This window comes from Brachycentrus maculatus, unplaced genomic scaffold, assembly GCF_059751285.1.
Source record: "Brachycentrus maculatus isolate JH-2025_06_01 unplaced genomic scaffold, ASM5975128v1 h1tg000313l, whole genome shotgun sequence".
NCBI classification, from domain to species: domain Eukaryota; kingdom Metazoa; phylum Arthropoda; class Insecta; order Trichoptera; family Brachycentridae; genus Brachycentrus; species Brachycentrus maculatus.
The window spans coordinates 19507-39635 of record NW_028281063.1 but is presented as its reverse complement, the minus strand read 5'-3'; the positions used below and the strand labels follow the sequence as shown (position 1 = coordinate 39635).

Below are 20129 nucleotides of genomic sequence, written 5' to 3'. Positions count from 1 at the left end.
CATCCCAAACATCGTGTTTGCGCGGAGTTTACTTCTGCTCACGAAATTAGAGCGTACAGAAGAGACTAACTATTATTGCAGCGATATCATAAATCGCATTCAAAACTTCAACATTATTCATTTGCAAGGCGGTTTCAACAATGATGATATTATAACTTCGTTTGGTATCGTGGTAACTAATATCAATGTTTAAAATATATAAATCAAACACTCATTTGAGTCTACTGAATTGTTTATAATTGTGTACTGTCTATTGGGGACAAATACATATAAGTGATTTTTTACTCTAATATATCGTGGGTATACTGACAAAAAACATTGACTCTAAAATCCCTGTTTTAATAATCTCTCTCATTTAAAACTTTTAGCCTGAATAAAATACCCACTACTAAACTAAAAGTTGAATTTACTTTTAAAACTACACGAATGTGACATTTTAAACATCTTTATAGAAAGTTGAAAACTTAATAAAACTGCATCATTAAGTCAAAATTGCTTATTTTCGAATTTACGTTTTTTGCCTGTACATCCACGATTTATTCTGAATTACCCTGGACTGGTAACTGAAGCGGAAGGCTGATCGCCTTTCCTTCATGTGTTAACGATCAAGATAACACTGCGTTTATATGATGCAGTGCCCTATACACCATCGGGTGCGGATTAGGGTTTGCAGATATGAAGCCGATCAAAGTGCATTTTTGTAATTAAAACAAACGGTAAAATTCGATGTTTCCATTGGTGGCTGCATAGCCCCCCCCCCCATTCACCCAACACCAAACTGCACTCGTGAAGATAAAGACGAATGCAATTGGAGTCGGCTGCAGGATTTAATGTTCTACATTATTCCAAGTTGAGCTGCTGCTACTACAAGTAGACTCGTGTTTTGTTATTTCCTATAGTACTACAATAGTCTGGAAATGATATAACATCATTATTTCATTTTTATATTAGATATTGTATATATGTATTATGTTAAAGGCATTAGCCGTTCAGTAAATAAATTATTTTTCATGTGTAAATAAATGCATATATAATGCGTGCGATCCAGTTTTTTTTTGTTTTATTAAGAGAGAACTTGCAAACATCCAATTCATTATGTGATCGGCCACGCGATGGGCCTGACGTGTCACTAATATATCGTAGTCATACAGCAGAAAGTGACCAAGTGCATTTTTTTTTACAAAAACATGATAATTGACTATTTGATGTTTTACTATAATATCTTAATATAGCTCTGAAAAAAATCCCAAAGGATTTTTAACTTGGAAGTATAATATCTTTTTCTTTTCCATCTTTAAACCCTTATACGCACCCCAATGGCGCATAGGGCACTGCATCATATAAACGCAGTGTTATCTTTGATCGTTACTATACGAAGGAAAGGTGATCAGCCCTCCGCTTCAGGTACCAGTCCAGGGTAATATTGAATAAATATTAGGGTGAAAAATACTTATTCTACCCACCCCTGGGAATCGAACCCGGGATCTCCAGAACGGTAGCCGAGAGTGGTGACCATAACACTAAGGAGGCGGACTATAATATACTGACTTGTTAAAAATGACTTACTGCATTGATGTTTATTATCTTGCCAAGCAAAAGTTACTTAAACGGGCCTCCTGAACATTTTACGTTTTGTCAGTTGGTCACTTTCTCCTGTACGACTACGATATATTGAAATATGTTTATTTTTTTAGAATATATATTGAAAGAAAAATTTTATATTTTCAAACTCATAACTCTTTTCTTTTCAAAACCGAACATTTATAAAATATTGACGCATCGAACTGATATTTTGCGTTCAAGTTTCGTTTGCAACTGTTAATTACAAAACAAACAAAAAAACATTGTCAGGTTTTGTTGATCATACCGAGACCCAATATTATATGGTAATTTTATTTAGTGACCGACTCCTGTAATATATTTTATAATCGCTGCGAGAACATAATTCTGCATCATAATATCTTAAAAAAAAAACTAGCACCAAATGATGTGAGAAATTACAATTATTCATTATTTACAGTCAACTTTTTACTGATAATAACTAATCTAAACTAGACACTTATGAATCGACTGATATTTTATTTATTTAAATGTGCGATCGTATCTATTAATACAATATGCATGGAAGGGAGTGATAATAAAAAACAAAAAAGACGGTAATCATTTGCGTTTCAATTTCAGATAACGATAAAGAATACCCATAATATTATGACGCAGAACTGATTACCTGCGTACAATTAATAATCAAATTAACACCGCATCAATCCGATGTGGTCCCCCTACGACAGCATCTGGGATCGGATGATGACAAAATATAAAACATAATTTAACATATTGCTATGCTGTATCTGAATTGGTGGTGAAATTGTGTTTACAATCGATAATTTATTTACAATTCTTGACACCTCAACATAGATGAAGAAGAGTATGAAAGTTGGGTATTTATAGGGCTTACGACCTGCCATTGGCTGGTTAAGTGATCACTCTTCACACGTGCAACATTCACCAATTTATCCATGATTGACAACCACACTACTCAATGTTTTAAACTCCTAGATACTCGTATATGATCAATCTCAGGACACAATACATATGAGTTCACAAAAACCACCTCTGTTGGATTAAGAAAGCTTTTATTTAGCAGAAACTTTATTTGTATGCGTGGTCCGAACCTCGGTATATTGTTACGTACTGGAAAACGCCTGTAAACATGATTTTTTAAATGTATTTATTTACTTGGTAAATAACACTATTTCTTAACCCTTTCCACTCTGACCACAGAATGTCTGGCCTACAGAGTGGTAAGAGTTAAAATCCCTCATTTATGCATTCTTCAACGTTCCAAGAACACAACTCTAAATTTATGACTTAGCTTCACAGACGGTGTTTGAAAATGATGTAGAATGCATCAAAACACGGGTAACAATAGATTTTAAGAAAAAGTGGTATTTACTAAGTAAAATATAAAATCCTATCCAATGTTTAGAACGCAAAATCGGAAAAATGCAGTGTCACCGTAGTGTGTTGCTGTGTCCGATTTGCGAGTACGTACGTACTATAGGTAGGTACAGTCGTCACACAAGATTAGGTAATAGGTAATAATAATGTATGTGTAATAACGATAGTAAATAATTTATAAAATCCACTTTCGGCCGCGTGCGATACATGTGTGCACTGTAACCGGTTGGCAGCGGATTGCACTGCTTTGCGTAAAGTCCGTATCGATGTGAAAAAAACCTCACAAGAAGAGTGATAAGGCATTTTTCTGGATAATATATTATATATATAAACCCGTAATATAATTTGCGGGGAAAAAAATATTAACAATATTAGTATTTTTTTTTAATTTATAGATTTGGCGTAAAATTTTTAGAACGCCATTTTTTATTTGGAATATAAATGTTAATATCAAACACTGAGTTTGAGTCTACTAAATTGTAATTTATTCTTAAAAAAAAATAATAATAATCTGTGACAATTGTTTCGCCTTGTTATGGCATTTTCAAACTAATGTAAAGATTAAATGGACTGAGGATCTTTTTTTAGCTATATAAGGAGCCTTATATTTATTTATTTTTATTTTGATCCTTATCCGCACCCAATGGTGCATAGGGCACTGCATCGTAGCGACAAAATGTAATCTTGATCGTTAATTGCATGAAGGCAAGGTGATCAGCCCATCGCTTCTTGTACCTGTCCAGGGAGATATTAAATAAGTATCAAAATTGATACGAAAAAGATTTGGCACGATCAGACCAATCAGAACCTAAAATCTTGAGGTGTCAAATGTCTGCGTAATCGGAGGGCATGTATGACTAGAAGTATGGATGTGGAGGAGGCGAGGAGTGTATGCCAGGACAGAAGAGTGTGGCGTTCCATCCTTTCTGCCTACCCCTGCGGGGAAACGGCGTGATGGTAGCTTAATTTAAAGTATAAATGATACGGAAATCACAATATAAAACGTCACGAACATTACAAGCAAAGAAAGTGCCATACTTTTTAACAAATCATATTCATAAAGATAACGATTTTTTTTAATCTTTAAAAAAATATATATACTCAATCCACCACAAAATAGTGATTAAATCGTATAAAATATCCCTTAATTAAAATAGTCATAAAATATATACTCCCCCAACCTATGTTGGGGAAAACTGAGAAAAGAGGGTGTATAAATCATTCTAATTTATTATTGTGCTGGTATTGGTTACGCGGGAGGGTGGGTCGCAGCGGGAACACCACCAAGTTATTCAAAAGAAATTATAACAATTTCTGCCAACAAAAGTAATCCCGAAAGTTGGCCGTACTACGAAAGTATGAAGTTGACTGGCGAGAAAGTTTTCCGTTTTGTTTTGTGAACTTACCCATTATCATATTAGACGGATTAAATTTTATTCCTGAAATAAAAAAGATCTTCAACGCCAATAATACTTCTTATCGCTTACTTTTAAGATTTATGTAGGAGATTTTTGAGATTTTTCTGATGCCCGATATCAGTGGTCATCAACCCATTTTTAATACCGTCCAAATAGCTAAAATATAATAATAATTGTCGTAATTATCGTGAAGAAATCGTTGGCATTCAATCACCCATCACTGTTTGTTGAACAGCAAAAAAAATTCATTGGCGATTCGTGTAGTGTAGTGCACGAAAATTTACCGTCCGGTAGTCCGGTGAAAAATAAAGCGACTACGACAGTTTAGCGTGATTGAATTTACGCGCAACGTGTTCACGCACCGATCGAGAGCACCGATCCGAAGAAAGATGGACAAAAGGACAAGCCGATCCAAGCCAATCATCGTTTTATCACGCTAACTGAAGTGCCGGACATGCACAAACGCCCTTATTCGTATTTCGATATCGCTCGATCAACGATTTCTTTCGGTAACATGTCGATATGACGATTTTTGTTGTTGCTCGACGAACGAACAATCAAGAAGAAAAAAATCCAACAAGGTCGTTATTACAAAAAAAAACTGGAGCTGTTTGCGTTAGCCATTCGACGCGACGGTGATCCCGCACAAAGGGGGTTCCCTGCGCCGACAGTGAAGGGTTGGGGGATGGTTATGAATATTTATGGGAAAGCGAACTATTGTGTCGGCTCCTCGGGGATTCGTACAGAGCCTGGTCCTGCCCACGGCTGGCAGATAGCGGACAGACAAAGGGTTGTCATTTAAACGAGTTGCAACTTTTCAAAGTAAACTTGGTAATATCGGCTATTCTTACGTTGACGTCGCTGTTGTTTTGAATTTCTTATGTATATTATTTAAGCAGATTAAACATATTATTTTTTGACATCTCATCAAAGATCAAGAAGAATATGGAAGTCTGGGCATTTACGGGGCTGACGACCGTCATAGGCTGGTTTTAAGTGATCACTTTACACTTTACACTTTACTATTCAAATTCTCGGAAGTTCTATATATATGAACCAATTTAGAAACCTTGTTCTTGAATCACTAGATCTGCACTAGAGGCATCTATTGGTGAGATGTAAAGAAGCTTTTTACTAAGCAGAAACTCTTATAATAGTATGTGAGGTCCGAATCCTGGATTATAATCACACACATGAGAAACGCCAGAAAATACCATTTTCATTTTTATTATTTAGGCTTATAATTTGACCAGATAATTCATTAACAACATTTTGAGTGTGTATTTGGACACACTCAAAATGTTGTAGATTAAACATATATTTGAAGAAAAAAATACACAATATCGTCTACCTATATCAGTGGTTCTGAACATTTTGTAAAAAAAATTGTAAAGTAAAATTCGCGGTACACCAAAACTAAAGATTCAAAAAACATAAGACAACTAGTAACGCAATAACGTAATGGGAATCCCCCGCATGGAAATACTAATAACCAGGCAATGGTTCTCGATTTGGTACTTGATCGCTGTAGTGAGGTGAGTGCACACAACTTCACACTGCAAGGGTTCTGCCATCTAGCCATTATATTTGTACCTCAAATCGCACAGTAAATGAGCCATGCTATCAATTGAGCAATTGCTACTTAGTAGGACGTGTGTACGTGCTTTGCTAGACATAAGCATGCTCAAAAATGGTTCGTTTTTTTAGCATACTACCACCTGCGGCGCGTATAGGATGCGGTGTTCTTAGAGGCGTCTGAACAGGTTTGTTTACAAGCATGCTAGTATCGATGTATGTAAACGAGCATGCTTGCACGCGTCATTGTAACATAGAAACCAAAATTTCACATGCAGAAGCCTGACCCAAAAATCGTGTAGACCGGTGTAATATACAAAGGTCTTCAGATAATAAGTAACGATATAAATATATTTTTTAATAAATTACATTGATGAGAACTGACAACTCATCAAATACGAGTGGAGAAGGTTGAAATAATAATGATAGGTAGTTAATTAGAGGTATATTGCAGAAACGCACGGTAATACATATAGCCGAAGTCCTATACGTAAGTGTTATTGTTTTGATATAAGAAAGTGGTCGTGTACAGAGTAGGCACATATATTACTCGATTCTGGGACAAAGTGAAAGTATGTTTGACTTTTTACTAAACGGAGTGAAGTATATTTACTAATAATCAATACAAGTATGTAAATATGTAAATACATAATTCTAATACAATCACAGATTAAGAAAAATATCTGAAAATTTTTCAGAGTATTTTATTACGCAAGTATTGGTTAAAATAACTAACTAATCATCACGCCGCTTTTCTGCAGCGGTAGGCAGAGAGAATGAAACGCCACATTACTGTCTTAGCAAATATTCTTCGCCTCTCCCATATTCATGAAGCTCCGTCGATTATTCCGACTCCTGACCTGACTGCTTTCAAATATTTGACATACCTGACGATGCCAAGTTTCCTCTTCCTCTGTCTTCCTCTGCTCTTTTTTACAACATTCACCTCATTTTACCGTTCTTTCCTCACTCATCCGTTCCACAAGTCCAAACCATGTAAACACACCTTTCATTATTTTATCGACAATGCTTATATCAGCTTTGCATTCCCTACTTATTTCACCATTCAAACATCTATCATACATGGTTTTTCCGCACTAAAAGATCGCATTTCGGCTGCATTCAGTCCACTTTCATCCTTCTTTTTTCATCAGTTTTGGAACCAGAACTCCGTCGTGTACTGTCAGTTCAACTTTCGCTGGTAGTATTGGTTCATATAGTAATATTATGCGTGGCGTTCAATGTAGCCGAACTTCGCCAAATTAATTTCGAGCAAATCGCATCAACGACCAAGTTTTGTCCTAAACGTCTCCCGGATTTCGGCTAAGTTAGTCGAGAGTGTGTGTACTTTACGGTTTGTTCGCTTGTAAAAACGAAGGAGTTTTATCCGTTCGTCGGGAGCCAGAAAGTTTTCCCCTCGTATGAAATAGATCCCGATCGGCGCCGACGTGTAACATACCTACCTACCTACCTACCCACGCACGGGAATAAGGGAAACGTTATGAAATGAGGGTAACGGGGAGATGGATATAGAGCACATTCAGAAAACTGGGTCAAGGGTTCGATTCAAAATAGATAGTGTCACTGTACTTTTAATAATTGATAACAATCATTTTTCTACATCTCAATTTTAAAAAAAAAAGCAATGGATAAATATCACGATGTATGATTATTGGCTAGTAAATTAATATGAAAAATCACAAGACTATCGGTGACATTCTTATTGAAATCTGTAGAGAACTAAGGGAGATATTAAAATTTAAACTTTAGATGTTTGAATAAAACGAAAAACGTGCGTTCGCATACGTCATCGAATTTCCGTCATCGAACGTTTTATGACGTCATCTGGTTTATAGAGCTGTAATAGTAGTAGTGTGAATTGTTTGTTTCCCACTACACTACCATTCGTGTTATATGAATATGAGGTGAGCGGAGAGTGGGAGGGTGGACCATGGACATCAACAAATAGAGCCGCCAATAATTTAGCGATGACACCACAATTAAAATAACTCCATCGTTTCTGTGTCGTCATTCATTGCCAACATACGAAAATAGCGTTTTTTCGAAGGCGAATTTCCCAAGAGAAAATTATGAATGAAAATATTAATTATATCGGCTGTTATAAACACAAAACTAGTATAATACAATCCTTTATAGGTTTTTAGTATGTTAAATTAGATATTCTTCCCGTCTGACAAAGATCCATTACGTGAAATGATACCTGAGTTTACATAAAATTAAGTTGCTATTGCTACTTTTGAAAGATGCGTTTCCATCTTGATAAAAAGAAGAAAAATAAAGAAGTGAACTTGGTCAAAATTTGGATCAATCTGCAGCCAATTTGTTGTCGCGCGAGCGCACGAACCGTTTACGGAACGAATGAGGAGGCGAGCCCCATAAATCTCTCTATTCGGACAGATTCGGGCACACGAATACCAGGAGCACAGCGAGCGATGGCGCATAACTCACGGGCAATTAGCGTCGCGCAAAAAGGCACAGCGAGCTTGTCAACCGGCCGGCCGAAGTCGGTCACCGGCCGATTTCTACAAATCATATCAGCGACGGCGCACAGTGTGAGAATCAGCTAATCTAGCTGTACTAAATTAATAACTCCCTAACCTTAGTTATGTATACTATGTGTGATACATCATTTTAAAGGTAATGAAACCAGAAATAGAGATTAGAAATAGTTTTATTAAAACGTGTAAGTACACGGTAAAAGTATGTCATTCAAAGGTCGAGATATTATTCGATGAACCTTCCATTGTACATAATCGTTTTAAAAATAAATTATTGTTTCAGTAAATAAAATAATATATTAAATTTATCACGTTTTTAATATAAGTAATTGAAAACAGAAATACAATAAAAGCTCTAACAAAAATAAAGCCAAAAAATTTGAACTCAAATAGGATATATTTAAAAAAATGTTTATAAATCACTGTGATTCAGTCACTTTCGCTATTTTCACTATCAGATGAACCGGAATATGGTACTTCGGGAGTTTTTAATAAACGTAGAAAATCAGAAGATAATTTACAGCTTTTTTTTGTGAAAGATTCCTCAAACTTGTTATGAAAGGGTCAGAAGATATAAAAAGGATGTGCAGCAAATCTCTTTTTGTATCCATTCTTGATATTTTACTCGTATTGTCCCTTCTAAATCTTTTAATATCTTTATGTCTAGCTTCTTGTGCTTCTTCCGAAAGTTTACCGATAGGTAGAATACAAGAGTCTATAATTTCTTTACCGTGTACTAAAATTTTATGGACACTTGCAGGCATGTAAAACCAAGAATAATGTTTTTAAAAAATTAGTATTGTCTCTCACGCAAACTTATCAAAAGCATTAATATTTATGTCATATCCACAAGATAAAACCTCTAAAACAGTTTTAAATCGTTGGATCAATTCTTCATTTAACCCTGTAATAGCTGCTGTTTTTGAGGAATTTTTAGAAATTTACTTGCAGGATTGCCGTCATTTGTATTGCCAGTACCATGTTTAGGTATGTCCACTAAAACACCCATTTCTTCCCTGAAATTTTCTTGTAAAACCATTTTTCTTAATTGAAGGTTTTCTTCATCACTCTTATCTCTAATTTGCCATTTTTTAATATTCAAACGATATGCAATATGCATCTCCTGCAGGAGACATGCGAAAAATCGAATCCACGCATGGAGGAGAGATATTCCAAATGAATACATATTTTGATTTGGAATTTTGGTGATAAAATTGTCATTGTTCATCTCTCGAGGAGTTGCACCACAAATATAGCATTTGTTTGAAGATTTTTATGATGAAAGAGTGCTACAAATTTGCCCATCTACCATCGTAAATAACATTTTGTGATTTTCATTCACCTTAATTTCAGTTGAATTTTTTTACCCTCTCACATGTTTCTTCGAAAATTTTCAGTGGTCGTCCAATCCTAGTGCGAGTGTTATGATACGACGGCATAGTACTAAGAATATGCTTTGGCAAAGTAACTGATACATTGAGCCATTTAGAATTGTATTTCAAAAATGTACTCATATTTCTCTTACTTTTTTGCCAACGAACATAAAATTTGCAACATAAAGCACTCACAAAATTATTTAAATACATTTAAGTAGTTTTACCCCACAAAGAAAAACCATAGAAGTTCATTATGTAAGTGCAAATATTTTCTTTTCGCGATGCTACATCGATATCTCGCCAAAGCTTAAACAATTCACTCCGAATAAAAGTTCGCCCGCTCACTGAAAAAAGGGAAAAAATTAAGGTTTGCACCTTTTGGCAGCAAAAATCTACGGGCCTAAATAGATAAAGAATGAAATTATAATATAGTGATACTTTTAGAGTGGTGTTCAAAGAAGTTTTTTTCTAAAGTCTATTCAATTTGACAAAAGTTTCTAAAAAAAAAATTGATTTTGTAATTTTGTTATAATTTTATTTAAAATGGATCGATTATATATTTGACATTTTTTAATATAAGCAATAGAGAATATACCTTGTTTTGTAGACTCCATGACAGTTTTCGTAAACATAATCACCACAACGCATAAAACAATCATCCGAACGCACTAATAAAATCTGACTGATAACTGAAAACTCACAGCAGTTCCGCCATACCATAGTTTACGACGCTGCCAAATTAACAGATAGATTTTAAAAAATCAAAATTTTTATGTTTTATATAGATTAACCTTTCAAAATCATATTAGACATACAATTAATACTAAATGAAGATATTCATTTTAGGACTTTAGTACAGCTAGATTGGCTGTTTCTCACACTGTGCGGCGGCCGCCTTTAGAAAGTGAGCCTCGACTGGTTGACAAATAAAAGCGACAATAATATAAATCGTCGCGAATCACCCAGACTACAGTTATTTACCGCCGATAGACGGATTAAGAGACTATCGATAATATACTCTATATTACTAATTCAAGACTAGAATTCAATATCTCAATAGAGACATCATCTATCATTTGTCGTTCACTGTGTGTAATACCACTTAGGTTATTCCGAAACCGTTAGTCATGAAGTGTTGTTACATAAAGTGAACGATTAATGATAAGGAGAGTGTTATTTTACCACAAAGTTTTGACAATGCTTACCATCTTCTAACCCTTATCCGCGCCCAATGGTGCATAGGGCACTGTATCGTATTAACGAAGTGTAATCTTGATCGTAACTTACATGAAGGCAAAGTGATCACTCCCGCGCTTCGGGGACCAGTCCAGGGTCATATTAAATACATATTAAAATGTAAAATCACTTTTATTTATTTTCACCCCCCCCCCTGGGAATCGAACCCGGGACCTCCAGAACGGTAGCCAAACGTGCTGACCATTACACTACGGAGGCGGACAAAAGGTTTTTATGAAAACCTAAATAAAAAACGTTAAAGAATATTGCGCATTCAAAAAATTCAGAATATATTTAACTTTTCATATTCGCAATTTCTTTAAATATTTTTTTAAGGGCATTTATTTTATTTTGGCAGTAAAAATATTTGTAGGTAAGCAAGAATAGAAGAATGCCTTTCCGCCGGAGGAATGTCAAAAATCCTAAATGCCCGAGTATATAAAACAAACTTGGCTAAACGTCAAACATTCCTTGCCAAATAAATTTCCCAAATTTTCCATGAACTTGCCAGGAATTATGACTCGCTTATCACGAGAAATATAAAAAAAAATAACGGATGATTCGACATCAGTACGTCTCGACGTGCCTACGTAAAGTGCTCTAACTACATTTGTGTCCATTTTGAGATATTTGGTGTACGTTATCAACTGAGCGTTATCTACAAATATAAACAAACAAAAAAATATATATAAAAAATAAATTACCCCTAGTTTTCAGGCGTATAAGAAGCTATCTACATCGAATTTTCGAAATGAACTGAACTTCTAAAACGCTAACTACTTAATTTCGACAAAGCATAAAGTTTGAAAACGATTTAATACCTTATTTTATCGTGATTTTGAGGGGCCGTCGGTCTATAAACATCGAGAATAAATTTTGATAATAAATATTTAACTAACTTACTAACCATCACGCCCTTCCACTCTGTCTTTGCAAAGATGCTTCGCCTCTGTAACATTTATACATCTCACATTATACACAAAATAAATTAGGATTTTTTTACATACGTTTTATTTTCATCTATTTTAACCAAAAATACACACAAATAAGAAAGAAAAAGTTATTTTACAATTTTCATGGAAATCCATGATATTTTTTTAACCGTTTATTTTGCCTGTGTTCCATATTTTATTTTGACCTCTTACCTCCGTCGGCAGCAAATTAAAAATGTCTGGAACGATATGTTGAAGTGTTCAATAAATTTATTTAATACATATTGAATGAATAAATATTGAAATTTAAATTCATTTTGTATTCATAGCAGCTCCATAGATATCGCAATTCCTATACTCGTAACACAGATCCCACTGTGCTAAATTAAAATGTAACACTGTGTCCTGGTCTGAAAAAGAACACCCAACGTGATGTGCATCTTTAAATCCGTTGACACTCAGAATACTCAATTTGTATTCTTATATCCCGAATGGTTACAGCATGTGAAGGTCAATAAATATCTTAACATTCATTTTCTTTGAGTTAAAAAAAGGTATGACGATAAAAATCTGTTACGTTAGCAACATTTTGAGTGTGTCCAAATACTTGTTCACAAATCTGGATTATCTACGGTTGTAGGAGTTATTTATCATATTATTTTTTGACATCTCAACAAAGACGAAGAAGAATAAGTCTGAATAACGTAAAAATATAAGAGATTTTGCTCAACAAAAAAGCCAATAGATGAGAGATATCACTAGTGAAAATTGTAGTGTTGGGTATCTTGTATAATGTTTCAAAATTGGATTATATATATAGAACTTCCAAGAATTTGGGTAGTGTGGTGTTATCATGGGTAGAATTTGTGAATGTTACACGTGTGTAAAGTGACCACTAAAAACCTATGAAAGTCGTAAGCCCCGTAAATGCCCAGATTTCCATATTCTTCTTCAACTATCTTGAGATGTTAAAAAATAATACAAAAAATAACTCGTAATTGGAGATAATCCAGATTTGTGAAGTATATGGACACATTAAAGATATTGTAGATATCATTATCTTCATTAATTTTTAATTTTAAAAAAAATGGTCAATTGTTAGGTTTTCGCCTAGCTTCCGCGAAGTCGTTCAAAATTGATATTTCCCTTTTCCTCCCTACCGTCCCTTTTCCAGGTATTTTTGTTCAATTACAAATGTGAAATTTTGTAATAACTGGAATGTTACAAATACCTGTTTTGTGTTACTCGTTAATGATAATGAATTTATGTAACTGTTCTGCTAAATTTCCAAATAAAATAAAATAAAAATATTTTAGAAACACTCACCTAATTTTCAGGCGACGTCTTGTAGATTTTAGACACTCGCGTAAACACTCCAGTCTGCAACAAAGAAAAAAATAATAAATATAAGCATAATCAATAACAAAATATAAATATCCTCTCTGTATGAGGAGATGCATGAAGAGGCGAAGAATGTTTGTGCAAGGAATGTAGGCATGTTGGTGATATATTGGTAACAACATAGCCGCAACCGTAGGCATACCCGCAGTCTGGCAAGCAGAAACCTAGAAACCAGTCACTCACTTAGAGCTACCTAGCAATACTCCTTTATAATAATCCACAAAGTCAAAGTACAAGCGTGTTTACACTGATCATCTTCCAACACCTTAAAATATAATAGTTCGCAAAGACAGATTAGTTTGGCAGTTGTACTCTCTCTGCCTGCCCCTACGGAAAGCGGCGAGATTGTTAGCTAAGTATTCTCGATCATAAGACTAATAAGAATAATAATCATAATAAATTTGGATAATTTATATAGCGCCATTTTCGTAAAATACTACCACAAGGTGCTTCACTGTGAATGAATTGGGGAAAGAAGATGGTGGAAATGATTTAACAAACAAACGTGTTTTCAGTTTTTTTTCTAAAGATCATCTCACTCTTACTATTCCTAACATTTGGTGGAACAGCATTCCTAGCCATCGGGTCCGCAACATAAAAGGCACGCTTGCCAAATTTAGAGCGCTATGATATTGAGAAATCCCCGCGGAAGGGCGAGATAATGAAGAATGATTGACAATTTATTACAATTAAATTGAGGTTTATATTTTAAAACTAATGTTGCGAGAGCAGGCTTTAAAACGAACAATTAGCAATAGAATTCTATAGTTTCAACAACATGGCGCAACATGCCACACGGCGGGTCACTATCATTTTTTTGCAGGAAATTTAAATAAGTATACCTCTAAAAAATCACCCTATATTTTGAAAATACGATTTAAAAAAAAAAGTAAATGGTACTTTACCGTACAATGCATAATACACAAGATACGATGGCACCCCCAGATCTATATTCATTAAAACGTGGACGGTAAGGAGTGTGTATAATAAGATATTTAATTTAATAGCGATCGCTTACACGCACATCAGTGAATGTTTGATTAATGCCAAGAACCTGTATTTAATGGTCAGAGATCAACACAATGAAACCAGCCAAGAATAATGACTCCGGTTTGGATTTCAGACTGGTCCGATTCGGTTACGGCATCACAGATCGGAAAATCGCAATTAAAACCAGTATTCATCAAAACGTTTGTAGAAATAATATATTAATAGCAATCCGAACGATGGAAGATCTAATACAAAATATGTTTGATTCCTTTCGTTTTCCATGGACTTGTAACATAATACTATTAATTTTATGTGTAATTTAAACCAAAAAAATATTTTTTTAGCTACCGTAAGTAAATTAAAATATATCGACGGAATAACCCACAAAGCGTCTATATTGGAGGCTTGTCTGCAGGTAGGATAGTGAGGAAAGGGAAGGTAAATAAATGTTAAAGAATAACTTACGACAAATTAGGATTATGTGAAAAAGTGTTATAAGCACAATGGCGGCTGCTAAAATGTCTTTTATTTGCTTATTTCAATGTTATGATATTCCTGACACAAAATAATTATGAAAACATGTGAACTTTTTAATAATGTTTTTTTTAAAGAATCGGTTAACACATATAAATGAAAATCAAAAGTAATCGACATAGAGTAGACCCATGAAGCTGAATTTTCTATTGTCATTCCCATAGATTTGTTCACGATTATTCCGACTTTAAGTATTTGAAATACTTGATCATGACAAGTTTTTTTATCTTCCTCTGTTTCTATTAGGAACCGCATTCGCCTAATAAATTTGTTTCACTATCCTCTTTCTTCACTCGTTCGATTCACATGTCCAAACCATAAACAGGCAACTAGAAATAATGATAAAATAGACTGCCATTTAAAAAAAACAGAATCGCAAAATTGCATTATGTTTTTATTATTGCATAAGGGTTTAAAAATGTATGATGAGATGCCTAAATGTGTGAAGAATGAAAAGATGAAGAATGAATGAAAAATGAATGATGAATTTAAAAAGAAATGTTATGTTTATTGTAAGAAGATGTAAATATATATGATGTTAAATTGAGTGTAAATATTAGTTGGCGTTGAATGTAATATAAGCTTACTTAAGATTTTTAAAGTTAACCCTTTCCGGTCCACCAAAATTAAAAAAAATGTAGGAAGACAGTTACATTCCAATTGGAAAAAATCTTTTGTCCTCTGCTCCACATTCTGTTGTAATAGATACGAGTGTCAAAAATGTAAGCTTGGAATTTAAATAAATAATACTAATGATGAAAAAAATGTCGAATAACATCCGACATGGGACCCAAGAGCAAAAAATCGATGTCGAATGAGATTCGACATTGGACCAGAAAGAGTTAATATTCGATGAAATGAAATAAAAGTTGACGGTGAAAGTGTAATAATAATACAAAGACCAAATGTTTCCGGGGAACGATTGCCAGCGCGGTACGCAGTACGAACATTAGCAGCAAATCGTTGCATTTTTGTACCAAGGTGAAAGTCTGATCAACCGCGGCTCGCTAGCAAGGCGATTTACGGCCGCGTCCGTCGAGGTGGAAGAAACTGCGCGACCGGACTGCTGTTAGTAGGTACAGGTAACTCGGGAACGTGAGAAACGCGCGACCGGATCGAATGATGCATGCTCCTCAATGAGTTATACGCGTCCATATAGAGTGGGTGCCTTATTGAACCGGTAGAATTCATCGAGAACGAGATGTCAATATCAGCCATGGTACTGAAGACAATACTATAATAAAAGTTATATATTATGCGTCTAATCTACCAAATCTACAAGAATTTTTCAGCGTTTAGAATTCGATTGTCGCCATTTTGTACTAAAATAAGAGTACGCTTCACTGGCTAATCATCTGGGATATTAGCGAGTAGCTGTGAGAGTTCAGATCAAATTTCCATATTCGGAATTTTCAGATTCCAAATTAGGAGAAGGATTTTTTCACCACTCAAGGGAATATCGGATTTAACATACTGTGCATACAACATGATTTCATGAGGATTTACATTTTTAAGAATCAATAATTTCATTCTTGTTTTAATTTAGAAAATTTTCTTATCAAAAACAGCATTTTTTGTAGGATAACATATAATACCCAGTTCCGAATTAACCAATTAAAATGTATGGAAATAGAATCCGGAAAAATGACGTATGCGGCAAGACTAAGATATCGCACGGTGCGTTCACACAGGTGACGTAATGTTGCACTTTGACAGGCCGTAATAAAATATAACTGTTGTAGTATTGGAGTAATAAAACGAACTGTGCCTGTATATATATGTAGGTGTACACGAGTAAGCTACTTGTTATGATGGTTATCAAAGTGTGCCACCAAACCTGAACAGGTGGGTTGGGGCTTGAAAAGATAACTATTGTACATATAGCATTAAGGAGGACGTAAACAAACTACAGTAGAACCCCGGAAATCAGAAATCAGAAACCCGGAAAGAATTTGAAAAATCACATTTGTAGGAAAACATTTTTTTTAAAACGCACAGACTGAAGAACATTTATTATTGCATAAAATTATAACATAACATTTAAGCAAATTGTGTTTGAAAATTTATTGAAAAGTTCATAAAGTATACAGCAATATACCTGTATTGCTTCTCAAGACTAATATTACATTATTTTTTGACATCTCAACATAGATGAAAAATAGTATGGAAGTCTGGGCATTTACAGGGCTTACAACCGTCATAGGCTTCGTTAAATGATTAGTTTACAAAGTGTAGCATTCACCAATTCCACCCATGATTGACAACAACACTACTCAAATTTTTAAGCTTTAAGATAAATCTGAAAAAAAATCTAAAACTAAATTTTTGGACACTCAAAATGTTGTATACTGTTATATTAGATAACTAACTAATTAACCAACCATCACGCCGCTGCCTCGCAGGGGTAGGCAGAGAGAATAGAACGCCGCACCACTCTGTCTTTGCAAACATTCTTTGCCTCTTCCACGTTCATGTATCTCCTCAAGCAATATTATATTGAAATGTAAAAAATGTAAATAACGTACATGCATATACCTTAAAATAAACAAGGTCGTATAGTACTTCATTAGCATTAAAGCTGAATGAACAAACAAAAAAAAACAAAATGAACTTATACACACAGGTACTGTATTACAAATATTTCGGCTAATCCGAACTATTCCAAATCCGAACAGGCAACGGCCCTAATTAGTTCGGATTTCTGGGATTCCATTATACGCGAATAGTAAGTTAACTCAACCTCGAATTGTATGAAGTCGATTGAAGCTGCCACTTTCGAAATGAGCGATGCATTGTGAACGACAAAAGGTCAATGGGTTTCTCGTACCGGAGGCATTGCACAATCCACCTGCGGTTGCATACTTAGCGCGAGTGACGCAAGGCGCTGCCACACTGCATTGCATTCGATGCTTTATCGCTGAAAAGTGCAACGTCTAGGCTTCTGTCGTCTGGCGTAAAAAACGCAGTAAGTCATCTTGAGAGAGAAAATGTATTCGCTGCACGTTTTTCGCAAGCAGCGACTATTTTTCGCGAGATCGCACATTTCTTAGGAAAGAGAGTAAGACAGTCTATTTTCGGAACGAATGCGCGTTCAATTCTATGGAATTGATAATAGAAAACCCAAGCTTCATGTGTCTTCTCTATGTCGATTACTTTTAATTTTCAATAACACGTTTTTAATAAAGTATAAAAAAATATTATTAAAAAAAGACATTAAAAAGATCGCATATTATCATTATTATTTTGACAAGTAACAAGAATATCATAAAATTGAACGAAAAAGAATGGTAAATTAAACAAAACTTAATTTTTTTAAAGCAGGATGTACTAAACTAAAAAAAAGTCTAATCTTAATAGATTTTTAAAGTGGTGTTACACAAAGTGAACGTTGAATGATAAGGAGAGTAATTATATTACCGTACCACAATGTGAACAATGTTTTTATAACACAAAAAAAAAACAAAAGGCATTTCAGCAGATTGTGTTTATAACGCTGGTTTTTTTCATTTATGTAATCCTAATTTATCACAAATCAATGTCACGAGATGTCGCACATCGCTCACTCCTTTCAAGAACGTCATAAATCAAAAAACTTGATTTTTCAGGAGAACGATTTTAAAGTTTAAAAATATAATACAATGTAATAAAAATAAATATCAAGCCACTTTTTGAACTTTTTACTGTGCAACAGATCTTTTTAGGTAAAACCTGAAGGTTTATTCTCCATTTGAAAAATATTTAGTATATTTAAAAAAATAATTAAACATTACCTTTTCTTCAAAATGCAAAAACAACACTTTCTGCCCTGTAGCGGGTAAATATTAAGTTAAAAATATGCCGCTTTTGCCGGGATATAGTACATTTTCTGGGCATTCCGAAAACATGCACAGCTGAAAATTGACGATGTTTGATTTATGACGTTCTTGAAAGGAGTGGGCGACAAATGTATCACCTGTATTTGAGTATTATCACGCTTATTGCGATTGATCTTGAAACAGTTATACGCATTCTAAATTTCAAATGAGAAACTGCTCGCAGTCGGATGTATATGCGAGTAGAAAAGAACTGATATCCGATTGACATACATTTACGATTATAATAGATATGAACTTTTTTTAAATTTCATTCGGAAATTTAACAGAACAGTTACATAAATTCATTTAACATTAACGAGTAACACAAAACAGGTATTTGTACCATTCCAGCTACAAAATTTCACATTTGTAAATTAGTGAAAATGCCTGGAAGAGGGACGGGAGGGAGGAAAAGGGGAAAATGGAAAGATCAAAGTTCAAGTCAAAGAAAATTTATACGACTATAGGGACACACCGCGATACGAATGTCGACTTACAATGTGAGCGATCGTTTAACGTCATTTATTTAATATTTTTTTACTGGCAGATATCAGTCGACTGTTATCTGCAAGTCTTGACGAATTGTTCAATGACGTATGTGTTAAAAATAAAACATGAAGCTAAGTGCGACATCGTGTGTATATTTAGTAGGCGTACGCGCGAATAGCTCACAAGTCGACGGAAAAAATAGCTAATAGTACGTATGTAAGTCAATCAGATCAGACAGACGGCTTGATTTAAGATGGATATTCGGAATAAACATGTGATTCTCTACACCCTGCGTTTTTTTTTAATTACATAGAGCTAATCGTATTGTCATTTGTATTGGTACGCAGAGAATTATGAGTAACAATGACTAAGTGTGTACTCGGGGATTGAAATTCCACTTTTCTAGTAAAATAGGATGAATTATTTGTCATAAATTCATATTTTTAGTTGCGTTTTTTTTCTTCAAATTAAACTGTTTTCCAAGTTGTTACACTCCTTAACAATTTATAGGTAATTTCATTTAAATAGACGTTAAAAATATATTAAAAATTTAATATTCTTTCAGCATGGAACGCATTATCGCATTTTACATTGATTTCTAAGGGGAAAAAAATGTTTCGCTTAACGAGTAAGATGCGGGAACGAATTATGCTCGTTATAAAAGGTTTCACTGTTTTTTTTTAAACGAATTTCGGCTTTAACGGACAACTCCAAAATAGTCCGTTATATCGAGGTTTTACTGTACTCGCGCCGAGTGAGGAGGTTTTACTGTAATCCCCGTTCAGCGTACGACAAAGCGACTAAGAAATAAACATCTCGGGAGGCGATATTTGCTCGAGATGGCCGA

At 34.4% G+C, this 20129-nt stretch overlaps 1 protein-coding gene across 7 annotated transcripts in view; it reads right to left on the bottom strand.

The window, feature by feature from the left end:
* The window catches only part of CtBP (C-terminal binding protein), a 74605-nt gene extending 60984 nt beyond the window's left edge, over positions 1–13621 (bottom strand). For 4 of the 7 annotated variants that reach the window (XM_088268135.1, XM_088268132.1, XM_088268138.1 and 1 more), the window contains exon 1: positions 13341–13396. The gene's annotated coding sequence lies outside the window, so the exon portion shown is untranslated. Of the gene's footprint in view, positions 1–13340 lie in introns of all 7 variants that reach the window. The other 3 variants (XM_088268134.1, XM_088268137.1, XM_088268133.1) reach the window with 2 other exon arrangements.
* Positions 13622–20129: the final 6508 nt, after the last annotated feature.